Below are 9,516 nucleotides of genomic sequence, written 5' to 3'. Positions count from 1 at the left end.
CCACACACGGACGCTACTAAGAATATTCAAGAAATATAGGTGACACAACGGGTACGAGCTCTCCTCTGGCCTGTTGCTTGGATTCTTTACGGTGAAATGCTTGGGAAATGGCTCTTAGACACCACCTTGAGAGGAAGAAAAATATATTGCGTCATGGTGCTCTTTGTCCCCAGATGCCCTTGCATCGTAAAAAAAAACCATCATGATAATACAAAAATATAAAAACACTTTAACCAACCGTTTTACTTAACTAAACTTTCCTGCTGGAAAACTTTTGGCAGCTGTTCGCAATAACCGCGGCCTGGAGCTTCCCATGCACCTAAGAAAACATTTATTCTTTGAAGTCATCGGAAAGTCGTCAAGGTTAAGAGTACGCTAATTACCGTGGTTTATGCCATAAACACGAAACAAAACAAGGAGGTATGTGCAACGTGCAATTTGGAGATTGGCAGTGTACGTTGGGAATAGCAGAAATTTTTAGCTCCTGTGCGAGGCGAAGACAAACGCCTAACTATGGTTGATGGATTCGGGGTTACTTGCACATTTTGTTGCCAACGCTCCATTCTCCAGTTGCCTGAAGCGGTAAGTGACCGAAGCTTGCCTAGAAAAGAACTTATGTTCCTTTACTTTGGATCAATAATGCGCTGCGGTGGGAAATTTCTGCTCTCCCGCAGGTGACGTTGAAAACTCTATGCCTACCATTGCCGAGACTAACTTTTTATTTGATGCGTATTTTAAGGCCGATGTTTAGTTATACAATTTTCAGTGGTTTCGGCCCATGCCGTTGATGAAAGGTGTAGAATTTGTTTACCGCGTGTAGAACAAAAAATCCCTGCCAGCGGCACTTTAGCGAAGCACCCCTGTTTTAATAGGGCCGTGATAAAATATTGTGTGATTTCTTCTTTGAGCGTACTAGGTTAAGCGCATAGAGCGAATATGAAAACTTGCCTTCCAAACAGTACTGTCGTCTATTTTTTTTTGCTGCTGAATCATCATCATCATCCTGACGGCGCCCACTGCAAGACAAAGGACTCTGCCATATGCTTATAATTCACCATTCTATGCTAGCTGCACCCACCTTAACCCCGCAAACTCTTTAATCTCATCCGACCACCTAATATTCTGCCGCTCTCTACTACACTTGCCTTCTCTTTGGCTTGGTTTATGGGGTTTAACGTCCCAAAACGACCACCGGTTATCTTGCCTTCGCATTACATGTCCTGCCCAAGCCCATTTCTTTTTCCTCATTTCGAAGAGCACGTTATTAACGCCCGTTTGCTCAGTGACCCAGTATGCTCATTTAACCAACGCAGGATGTTGACATTCAGGCACGCCTTGCTGATGATGATGGTTATGAAGAAGAAAGGAAAGCTGTGGCATTCGCTACTTAGAGGAGCTTAGACAAAACTTCTACAACGATGCCATGGTATTTACAGCAGAAAACAATTTGTGACCGCAATTTTTTTTTTATAATATGAGATCTTAGTATAACAAATAATATATTCGGAGAGCACCCAACGGCAGTCTTGCATGTTTAGTCGGGAATAAATGAAGTAGATGGGAATAAATGAAGGGAAAGAATTAAGAGTTCTATATGTTCCCTCGGTGTGGGGAATAGCGGTGAATTATGCGATTATTTAGAGGGAACTGAATGTCACTTTTGCAATAGTAGGTCGTGAAAAGCTGGGAGTTGAAGAGATTAGACTGCGAATGACCAGCGCCCGTTCGAACACTGATACCCATTTCTAGGAAGTCACTGTCACCCGTGGCTTTAAAAACCTCATTTCTCTTACTTGCTCCATCGGATTTTAAATGAGTTTTTTTTTTCCGGCACGAGTTAAATGCGTCTAAGTAAAGAATCTTCCACCATATAATCAAGTTCTGGCTATATTGATGAGTGACTAAGATTGAAGAGCTCAGTTGCAAAATATGTGCCCATGAAGTTTATGTACGCTTGTATGCATGCATGCAAGTGTGTGGGAATGGGCGTCTCGTAGGGTCGCATGCAGTTTTGGGGCCAAACGCTATGCGGTCATTTTAGGATGACGGAAATTTAGCGCCCTTATGCACAAGCCTTTACGTGCACGCAGTAACGTCAGTATTGTGGGCATAAATGACGTATTCTCAATACTGCGGTCACGGCACAGCCTATAGGGCTCTTTTCTTTGTTGTACAGCTTTCGCAAAACGTTTAAAGGACAAAGGAAGTTCAGAGGTGTAAACCACTCTTTGTGGCTGGTGGTGAATGAACAGCTTTCCGAATCGCTTGAAGAAGTAGGTAAGCCCTGTCTTCACCCGTCTGAAATTTATAACTGCCAATGATCACATAAGGGCCCTACTGCATGCTGTAGTAGCAAAAATTCTGGGTTTTCAAGTTTTGGTGAAGGGTGTACCATAAGCGTCAAATTAAATGTGTACTGGATAACTAATGGCAACACGAGAATGCAAATAATTTAGTTGACGGAAATGTAATGGAAGTGGGGTTCATTAACACTTGCATGCAATGTTCTGTGTGCAATCGCAATGAAAATCAAGTGCGCTAGCATTCACTCTCCTTCTAGTACAATCTGTTTTGTATTGCTGATCGCATGTGAATTCTCGGGTTCGCTTTTCAGTGGACGCTGACAGTATGAGAATTGTACGTATAAGTTTTGAATTTATCGTGGCTTCATGAATATTTTAGAACGAAATAGCAATGTCTCAGTATTTTCTACTTTTGAGAGCAGTTTAGTGTTATCATTCGTACTTTTTATGTAGTTGAACAAGTATTTTCATCATTTTTAACCCAACCACAAGTGTAAGTTTAAGAATTCTCCAGACGCTTCTCAGTCTGGTCTGCCTCGGCAACTTGTGCTTTAGTAGATCAGTTTTTGTTTTCTTTTTCTCTTTTTCATGGGTTATTTTTATTGACTTGTGGCTTAAAACAATGGCTGAGGCTTAGCTTAGGTTAAGCCTAGTCAGATGCGAAGCATATTGTCGCCGAGTTGCATATCGAGCACGCCGCTTGGCTAGACGTTCTTCACGCTCTCCATCAGTCTCTGTAGCACGCCGCAACTTTTGCTTCTCATTCCAACGAGCAGCCCTGTCTCCAGGAGGCATCTCTATCCCGTGTACGCCTAGCAGGGGCAGGCGCACCCCCTTGTATACCGCCGCTCCAGCATCACGTGTTCACTACTGCGCACGTAGAGGCAGAACCAGGAAACACATTGGTCGCGACGCCTCGCGCGACGGCGCGAGCTGGGGCCCCGTTTCTCCTATGTCGTTACGTCACGCATCACGTGGTCCTCCTTGGTCGCGACGCCTCGCGCGACGGCGCGAGCTGGGCCCCCGTTTCTCATCTGCTGTGACGTCACGCACCACGTGGTATGACATGGAGGTCACGAAAGGTCAATGGTAACGACACCGCCGCGCTCGAGGAGATGGGTTGGGCTATTTTAGTATGCTTCGCATAAAATGGCTGAGGCTTAGCTAAGGCTAAGCCTAGTCAGATGCGAAGCATATTGATGGCTAGGCTTGGTCGTCGCTCAAATCAGCCCTGCTTCTAGGCGGCATCCCAACACCTGGCCGCCTCGTAAGTGCCCGGAGAGCTGTTGTTGTGACTGAGAGAAGGATGAAAAGGAAATTGCATGGGCCTGCCTACTGGCTCGAGCCAAGCCACCACCGCTGCCACGTGCAGATAGAGGAGAGTTAAAAGATCAGACGAAAGAGAAAAGGGAAAGAAAAGACGCGCGTGGCAGCAACAACGGCGTCCGCCGGAGCGGACGCTGCTCAAAAAACAGATAAGCGGCCGAAGCCGCGGTCGCCGAAGCGAGAACAGATACTCCCGACAGGAGGGCAGGAGTACAACGGAGAGCGAGGCAAGCTCAGCTTGATACCGCTGCTGTAGCGTCACGTGGTCAGCTGCAGCGCCTCTGATGTGGAGCCTCCACCGCCGCGGCCGACCGCGCGAGCCGGCAGCCCATCTCTCCTCTGCTGTGACGTCATGTTGTCACGTGGTCAGCCGCCGCGCCTCTGATGTGGAGCGTCCACCGCCGCGGCCGACCGCGCGAGCCGGCAGCCCATCTCTCCTCTGCTGTGACGTCATGTTGTCACGTGGTGTCACGTGGTCACGCTAAAGGTCAATGGTAGCTCCACCACCGCGCTCGACGGGCTGTAGTGTAGCTCTAGTAATATGCTTCGCATAATATTTATTTTAAATTGGTTTATGCCGTTTGGCTTAGGTGGTGCGGGCATTACAACGCTTATCTTCATTTTTTGTCTTGGCTGCCCACTATTTAACGAAATTACAAGAAAACACGATTCATTGTTCAGCGACGATCGGGTTTGTGTTTAATAGCGTAGCGCTTAGTGCACTTTGGTGTCTTGAGGTGCATTCGATGGTGGTGTAACACATTGCATGGGTATGGCGTGGTCACGTACCATGACGTGACTGATATCATTTCAAGACCGACTACTTAACCGTGATGTCACCGGGAACAAAGTGCTTTCTGTCAGCGCTGCGCATACGTGTAGGTACAGCCTCTTCATCTGCATTGTTGTTGCTTTTAAAGCCTGTCACGTAACCAGCGCCACCAACATGGTCAGCGCTGATCACCTGACCTCGATCTGGCATGTCATAGCGAGTATGTGGCCCTCCGGGCGCACCACCCACTCGCTGATCACGTGGTTGGTCGACGCTCTTCATTTGTTGAACTACAGCTCCTTCAATGAAATTAGTTGGTGAGATTGAAGATGACGATGGCAGAATAGGTTTCAAGCCGGGTCTGGGAATGCAACTCGACAAGATAACTCCTCGTATTTCACACCGGGAAAGGATTAAGCACGTAAACGCATCACTGAAAAAGAGGCGTCGTAGTGCCCTGCTTTTTTTTTTGGTGGAATGCAACGAAAAAAAGCACGCGTAGCTCTGAAAAAAGTGGCTGTGGTTTAGCTCTGGTGAAACCTGGAAGAGTAGAGTAGCGAGAGTCTAGCTTCATTCAGAGACACAGAACTCGATTCATCGTCATCTGTCGTCGTGGATGCACTGTCGTCGGCTAAGCGGGCCCGTCTAGCCACGTCGTCCTTACGTCGCTTATCGACACGCTTAGCGCGCTCTTCCTCGGTCTCCCCGCCTCCTCTTGCCTACGTTCCTACGACGATTCCTAGCTTCCTCCGAGCTCATCATTTCTACCACAGGCTCCGTATCATTGTGATATATATAAACGCCGCATCTCTGACGACACTCCGCGCATGCGCACAACTGACGAGGCAGGCGGCTGGAATTTCGATGGAGGCTAAATTCTAGAGGCCCATGTACTGTGCAATTTGAGTGCGCGTTAAAGAACCCCGGGTGGTCGAAATTTCCGGAGCCCTTCTCAACTGCGTCCCTCACAGCCTGAGTCACTTTGGGACATTAAACCTTCATAAACCATAAACTATTTCTTTGATCACATTGTTTAGCCCTTCCTCTATGGCGCGGTTCGGGGGTGCATAGATATATGTGAGACAGTTACTGCGTATTCAATTTCCTCAAAGACCAATTTTTAATTTTACGAGGGAACACCATAGCCCGTTCGGCGCGACGCCTTGCTCGTGGTGCCGTGGCTCAGCGCGCAGTCACGCTGACCTCACGAAACGGCTGGCGTAGTGTAGCTCTCGCTACAAAAATGCACAGAAACAGCTGTCTCTATAAAGCAGCTGCCTCCATAAATCATGCACTCAAGGTCGTTCTTGGTCGCAGCCAAAAAACTTGCCGCACGCTCCTTGCCAGGAAAGAAGTTAATGACACGCCCGAAGAGATGAACGGAAACTGGAACATCGCCAGACTTCATGTAGTTGCAGGCGGGTGGCCTTGACTGTACGCTTGGGCACCGTTTTTCATTCAGCTCATAGACACCAATGAAACTGAGTCAAGCTTTTTTTTCCCGACTAGAAAATCAGTCAGAAGCAGTAGCACACTTCTGTTGCTTGTTTGACTTCGCCTCACGCATCATTACCTTTGCACTGAACTTAGCTTCGCTAACGACAGGAATATACCAGACACACCAGGCGGTGTGTGCCGAAAACCTTCCACTTTGCTGCTCATAGTATAAGTCGGGTAACTAAAAAGGGAGGGAAATGTCATGCAAAGAAAAGTAGGGAGACGACGAAGTTACGAATTCTAATTCTAAAATTCAGCTGGTAAATAATACGCGATAAGTAAGTTTAGAAGGATCGTATGTTCCCCCTACTCTAGCTTTGCAGCAGCTTCTTTTTGTTTAATTCTTTAATTTTTCTCTTTTATATAGTATGCTTGCTTCACCCGCCTCATTGCCTGGTGGAAGACTTGCGAAGAGAGGCCGAGACTATCAATGTACTAGTGAACTTCATACATTCTTTACAGAAGGTGCAGGGAACCATATTTTTAATCTAAAAACAGTCAACAGTATTTCGGAGCGGTCGGTAGAGTTTAAATCTACATAAGGCTGGTAGTATGGTCGCATGTTAACTATATTTTGTATGTTGTTATTTTAAATTGTATGTAATAATATTCACATGATTGCGCACTCTCTGTTTCTCACAGTGAGGAGACTATTCCATTGGGTTTTTCCTCGCTGCACATTATTAAAAAATTGCCTTTCAGTACCTGAATATCGAAAAATTACTTTTCAGTATCTGAATCAAGTTCTTTCAACAAAACATCAGAACTTTCTTTAGTATGAACAATACACAGTTTTCCCGAAACTTCGCTAGTGAGCAAGAAAATTCTAAATTTTAAACATTTGGCAGCGTGGCTGATAACCTGTGAGCACCATTCAGAGAATACACAAAGCGGTCTAAATTCCAAATTACAAAACATAAATGTTGCACCGTCAGTTGAGCAGAAAAAAAATGCAAGAACGCATGTTTATAGAATTGCTGACAAGGAAGGAAGATTTTTCATAGACACCGTTCCTTTTTTTCGGCTGACAGCATTTGCTGTTTGCGTGCCAACGCAAAAAAAAAATGCTTAGGTGCCGCTTCCGAGCGTCCTCTCTATAGGGCATTGCTCGGAATATCTCGGTTTTCAGATTTATCGCTTTATGCGCGAACGCGTGTATCGGCGGGGATATTCTTTTGTTTTCGTCCCTTTCTTCATGTGCCGAAAGAATAGAAGACAACTTAGCTCTCTTCTGAGTCACCGCGTCAAAACAGTGAGCGAAAAGGCATGAAATACGCGCATCTTGGAATGAAAACGCCGCACCATGTTCATTTACAAAAACATTAGTCCTCCGCACTCGTGGCTTGTAAAGTGCCACCGTAATTAAAGAAGCAAAGTCAGGAAATAACGGTATGTGTGCTGCGCGCACATTGGCAATAAATCATATTTCCTGCAAAACGATTAAACTTCTCGAGTGCAGGCGAACTTAAGTTGCGCTTGCTAGCATGCATGTACTTTTATTTAAGTTGTCATTTTCAAACAAACAGCAGGGTAAATAGTAAGCAGATTCTATTCGTTTCCAATCTCTCCATGAAGCTCTAGCAAACTGCTCAGCAAAGAAACGTTCTGTTTATATTGAATCCTTGATAATGCGTAACAAGAAAACAAATGCACGGTCTGACGTTTTTTCCTGCCAGTGGCACATGTCGATCCTTTCTGAGCCGCTTCCAAGAACAACGCGTTCGCCGTTCCGCCAGGAAACTATGTTTTTATTACGACGGAACGCGGCTCGCGGTTGTCAATTACAGGTGGATATTCCTTGCAGAACATGTTTGATGGAACGAATATGACTTGAGGGTGTAACCGGTTACATTTTTGCATTTTTTAAGAATTCATTCTTGTTTTCAGCTTTCATCTTGAAGTGGTATTGATCTGGCACGCTGGAAGACTGCTGTGTGTTTGATACGTGGAGAAATAGTATAAGGCAAAGTGAGATCAATAGCGGATGATGTAGCCTGAAAGCTCTTAGTGCGTGACCTTATTAAATAATGAGCGCGTAAAGGTTAATGCCAGAAAACCATAACGTACGCAGGCCAGACAGACGCCCTCACGCGATTCTTGAGTATTTCCTCGCATGTCGCACATTCAGAGCGAACGGAATGAACAGTGAAACGCCATTAGCTCAGAGACAGACGCAGCTATGGCACAAAACGATTAATCAAACACAAAAAACCGTCAACACAATTGAACAAAAGCGTTCACTTCATCGAGCGGTAAGGGAGGAAACGTGTGTGCGTTGTGACTCGTAGTTCTGTGCGAATAGCACATTTTTGAAAAGAAATCGAAAACGAACAGGCTGACTTTGCTACCGAGTCGGATACAAATAACGGAGTTAATAACTGTGTGAAAATACGAATCGAATATTGGAATCTCCGAATAAAAGACCGATTGTATATTTTAGAGAAGTTCAGCTTCTAGGGAAAAATTCGGATGAAACCATTATTCATGCCAAAGAGCGAGACGCTAGTGGTGGTCAAACATAATTGCGCTTTTGAAAAGACGGGACAAAAAAGGGACGACAAAAACTCTGCTAAAATCATGGGGTTAAAGCTGCTAAAGTCATGGGGTGCTAAAATCATGGGGTTAAAGCTGTAGTTGCCGAAACACGCAACACCGGTCGCCCCTACAGGACACAACACTGAGTATATTTACTTCATGACCATTATATCATACCGACTGGAGAATTGCCATTTCATGACAGCATACGAACTGGCGCTGAATTTGAGCGGATGAAAGGAAAATATCTTGAGCAATGGCCCCCAACAAGAGTTGTGAAAGCTGGGTTTGCTAAACCTGACTGAAGCTTGTTTGATCCCGTATTAGTGAAGGAAGTTTGCATCAGCACTCCAAAAGGCGTCCCAGGAATGGACCGCATCACAACGCTAAACCATCTGCACCTCAAGAGACCGACCGACGGACGATACTGCGCAGCGTTGGAGTGGGTACTGTTTTTGGAAACGGGCATCGAAACTAAAACTACGACGTGTGTAATTCGAACCTATTCTGAGTTATTCGCAAATTATTTCAGCAATTTAGAGCGGATTGTGATTGTTTTGTCTTCTTTTTAGCCCGAATTACTTGATTCCCGCAGTGAATCGATAAAAATGATATTTGATACGTGATTCGCAACCTTCAATGCGCCCGAGGCCATTTCTTATATAACTATAGAAACAATATCGCAAAGAAAAGGAGTCCACACATACCAAAAGGACAAATGTAAAAGTGAACGTTAGTTTCAACACCTTTTTTTTTCAAATTCTTGTAATAATTTTCAGGAAAATAAACCAAACTTAAGAACTCTTTTCTTTTTCTTTTTTTCGCACGTCCAGTGATCAGCCAAGTCTTTGGCGTGTTTGACTGTCGATGTAGGTGTAGAGAAAGCCTTCGATGCGTCTTCGGAGGTGTAGTGAGGAGTCAGCAGCAACGCTGGTGGTCAGGTGTTATATTGTGTATCCTGGCCCACATACAACTAAAGCGACCTGTTGGCATTTCATGAAATTAAAATAAGTTACGCACTTCCCACTCCAGTCCTTTTAATGGAAAGGCTGTTCAAAAATTCAGGGGGGCACTCTGTTGACC

This window comes from Amblyomma mixtum, chromosome 8 (genome assembly GCF_055824585.1).
Source record: "Amblyomma mixtum isolate Tamu chromosome 8, ASM5582458v1, whole genome shotgun sequence".
In the NCBI taxonomy this organism is placed as follows: Eukaryota; Metazoa; Arthropoda; class Arachnida; order Ixodida; family Ixodidae; genus Amblyomma; species Amblyomma mixtum.
This window is presented reverse-complemented; position numbering follows the sequence as displayed.